Genomic DNA, 4,445 nt, shown 5'->3' on the forward strand with positions numbered 1-4,445 from the left:
AGTCCGATATTTATCCCTTTGTTCCATTTTCTTCTTGTTTATAATTTATTAGAACATTAATTTAATTAAACTGAGACTATTTGGTATTTTTATGTCTTGCACAGAAGGACTGTGAAATAAGTATGTGTTGTAAGTTTTTTTTTTTTTTTTTAGGTGAGGCAACCCTTCGTTGACCTCACAGATTACAAGGACCTCGTCAGTTTACAATCCCTTATTTTTTACACCTACAGCACCTGGTCTTCCTAGGTGGTCTTCCATCCAAGTACTAACCGGACCCGGCCCTGCTTAGGTTCTGAGATCAGACAGGATTGGGCTTGTTCAGGGTGGCATGGCCATAGACTGTGTTGTAAGTTTTAATGAAAACAATGTGCATATTTTGTTATCAGAGCAGTTTAAGATTAGAATGGAGGATTTCAGGATTCCAGAAGACAACATCTTAGCTGTGTTTTGTAGTTTATGACGACACTGTGAATTTATGCTTCCCAGAACCAATAGTTCAGAAAAATGTCTCCAGTTCTCTAAAGTCAGATTTGTTGATTTCAACATGAAAAGCATATTGTTTTATAGCAACTTTCCATATCTCATCAGAGAAGATGCCTTATCATACAGTGTAGACACGAGGGATAGAGTCAGCCTCGGAGAATTTGACCCTTTCTTGCTTTAACCTGAGTAGTAAGTGAATTCTGCTCTTTGTGAATTTTATATTTCATAAGCTCTGCCCTCATATAAGAACTTTTCATAACTTTACATAAGAACCTTACTATGACCAGGCTACAAATATATATATTTCAAAGAACTCCCTCTTTGCTTATTGTCCCCTGCTTAATTTAGCTTTTTTCAGTGCCTTCTTAAGAAAGAGAACTGGCCTCTGGGTTGGGGTAGGTGAGAGGAAGAACGCTTCCAGGGGTTTTAGGGAGCATCTGCCTGTTTATTCCTATTCATGGTAACCTGGTAGCTCAGGCACCCGACTTTTGCTTTTACTTATGTTTCCCGTAAATTCTATTTTAAATGGGTAATCCATACAACGAAGAGTAGCCAGTGAAGAGTAAGCCTCTTGTTTTATCTCTTTTTCTCAGCTATCTAATCCCTCTCACCAAAGAAGACCTCTTCATAGTTTTTGGTAACCAGTGTCCAGAGATACTCAGTAGAGGGTCAGAAAGAGTATTATGAGTATCTTCACAGAGCTAAGTCCTACGCAATGAGCGACTACCCGCCAGACAAACAAGAGAGAGGACAGCATTCCAGGAATGAAATAACATCGAAAAGTGAAATAATACAGTAATTCAATAGCAGACTTGATGCCTCAATATCCCTTCCTCTGGGCACATTCTATCTCCTCCTCTCTGTCTAGTTTTACCTGTTTTTGAACTTCCTATAAGTAGAATCACTCAGTATGTATCCTTTGGTTTATCACTTAGTTCACTCAATATCTTGTCTGTGAGTTTTCTGTACATCGTTGTGTAGCAGCAGTTCATTTATTTTGATGTTATGGAACATTCTAGTGTGTGACTACGACAAAATGTATTCATCCATTGTCTTAGGATTGGACATTTTCTTCTGTATTAGAGTGCTCATCACAGTGCCTGTATTAATGAGTTCATATCTGCATAGATCTTACGTAGTCCCCAAGAGCCTGCTTCTTGAAAGGAGTGAGTAAGAGAGGGCTTGAGGCTGGAAAGCAATGCTCCGATTTCCTCCCTCTTCCCTTTACCATTGATGGCTGTGATAGCACGGATGATGTGGTTTAAATTGTTCATGCTGTTACTGCTTATTTATTCATATTGCTCATCATTAACCAAATAATTTCCTATAGACAATAACCAGATAATTTTAGTGTCTTCAAAAATTTTATTCCAGTGATCCAAGAAGCTTCTAACTCTGCCATTTGTGGATAAAAGGTTGTCTTTTACATGATTCTTAAATCATAGGACCTCAGCACTTGAACTTACGTTCTTCCATGGGAAATAGTTCTGAAGTCTGTATGGGCTGTGTAGTTTTGAGAGTTATGCTTCTGTCTCAGTGAAGGTCTTGATTAGAGATCGGGAGACATTATACAATACCAGTGTTCAAATACGTCTCCCACATTTAGATTTACAACTTCTACCAAATACTTTCTGCAACACATTTATGCTGAGAATTGCTAAGAGGAAAAATGTGGCTGTATTTTCAGCTTGGGTTCTGCAGCTTCGGCTTTCTGATGGTAGTGACAGAGTCAGCCATCCCAATGAGAAAGGTGACTCTGCGGAGACCTCTACTCAAAGCATCTCCTGAGCTGTGCCCTCCTGGCACGAGCCAACAGCCTTTTTAGTAGACCCATCTATTCTCTGAAATGCTTTTCAGCCTCTGGGATGAAACAAATTCCCTCCCCGCCTTTTATAACAGCAGATGCATGAATAAAAGCCAACCCAGCCAACTTTCCATCATGATAAAATATCTGGAGACGCAAACTCCAAGGAGTTTATGCAAATGAAATTGCTAAAATATTGAAGTACAGAGTGAGCTGATGTTATAAGAACTCAAAAGGTCATCTAGATGGTTCGAGGCTAGATCACAGAATTCAAATTGGCTGTCCATAACATTCAATTAAATCCAACAAATATTGACTCAGTGTCTAGTTCCATTGGGACATGTTAACAAATAGGTAGGGTGTGATAGGCAGGGTAGAATGAGAGCTAAATGAGACGTAAACCCTGCACTTAGGAAGCTCTCTGCCTACGGTTTAGAGGTGGTGGTGCGGGGACACAGGATAAATGAGCGTGATAAATGTGGAGGCAGAAGGCCATAACGAGGAAGTGCCCAGGTACCGGGGTCAGACTGCGTGGGTTTGAAGTTTGGCTTTTGCACCTCGAGCTGAGTGACCTTGGGCAGAGTGCACCTCTAAGCCTCAGTTTCGTCATCTGTAAACCTGGGTTTATGACACTAACTACTTTAAAGTGTTTTTTTGAGAATTGAATCTGATAACCTGTCTACAGCACTTAGTCTGGCACCTGTCACACAGTGCTTAATAGACGGCAGCTGTGAAATGTCAGAGGGGAGGCATAAAGCAAGTAGGAAAAGTCACACCACATTGGAGAGTTTAGGAAAGACTTCAAAGAATATTTGGAAAAAAGAGGCAGAATATCAACTGATGGAAATTGTGGAGAGAGGCACTTATTCTATACTTATAGTAGTTGCCCGGTGGGGTATATAATCTCTGAGGTAATTGTCCAAGCCTTTCACATTCAACATATACCATAAATAGACTCATTGATGAATGAAAGAATGAATGAATTCACAAGTAGATGAATAAAGGTATACAGGTATACCATAGGCTGGGAAAGCTGTGCTCGGGGTGCCATGTAAAGGTAACTCTGCCAGCGAGTGCCAGTGAGGCTGGAATGTCAGGTTGAAGCCAGAGCATGTCGTGCTTTGAGTACAGGGCAGAGTCATGTCCACAGGCGGGGAAATCATTGTGCTTGTATTTCTTTTCCTTTAAATTTTGAAGGAAATATAAAAAGCCAAGCTGTACTGCAGAGTCAGCTGAAGAGTTACAAGCTCATCTTTCATTTTACTGCCATCGGTTATGTGCAAATTAGACATTCTCTTCTGCCTATAAATTGCTTAATCTAAGTTTGTGCTGCAGATGATACCCATGGCTTTTGAAGCTTCTGTTGGAACTAAAAGTGAGGTTGATAGATTCTTTGAGATTTATTTTCTGGAAGAGGCAAAGTCTGCAGTAACCAAACATGAAATGATGCTTAGGTTAAAATATCGTATGGCTTCACTGGTCCCAGGCACGCAGATGTCAGGATTCTTTATAACTCTTGGTTCTCTCTATTCATGGGCTTCTTATGAGGCTGGTTAGTCCAAGGAAATATGATGGTCATTCCTCTGTCTTTATTTTGTCAGGCTTCAACTTTTCATATTTATGAAGGCTTTTACGAGCATTGTCCGTAGAGAGCATATCATTCAGTTCTCAACATCTTTGCTCAGTGGATTTTATCATTACGACAGAGGAGGATCCAGAGCTCACTCAAGTGTCATCTGACCCTAGGCCCTAGGCTCTCACGGGAACCTCTACGGAGTGTTAACATTTTCTGAACGCTCCAAATTCTTCCTGCAGTTACAGCTTAAGTGTGCGATTCTTCATCTTAAAACCACAGAATGGTTTTCTGTTTTTTATGGCATCTCCTTGATGGATGCTTTATACAACTATTTTTACTGTTATTTATTTTTTTTTAATTTTAAAATCCGGTTATCATTACTTATCCAGAAAAACAACAACAGAGAAAATAAGCTAGTAATTAATTTGGTTTCCTTTTAGAAGGCCTCTTGATCTAATCATGTGGCTGGCCCAGCTGAAACTTATGAGTATGATTCTAATGCAAACATCAAAAGACATTTATCTAGATTTTCATGTAGAAGGATTAGGAGAAAGAAGGTAGATGCATGCCTGACACTCCATT

General features: G+C 39.8%; 1 pseudogene; it reads right to left on the reverse strand.

Annotated features, from left to right (window-relative positions):
* Positions 1-221: 221 nt before the first annotated feature.
* LOC111737621 lies at positions 222-340 on the reverse strand (annotated as a pseudogene).
* Positions 341-4,445: the final 4,105 nt, after the last annotated feature.

The sequence above is a fragment of the Pteropus vampyrus genome, unplaced genomic scaffold, assembly GCF_000151845.1.
Source record: "Pteropus vampyrus isolate Shadow unplaced genomic scaffold, Pvam_2.0 Scaffold28, whole genome shotgun sequence".
NCBI lineage: Eukaryota > Metazoa > Chordata > Mammalia > Chiroptera > Pteropodidae > Pteropus > Pteropus vampyrus.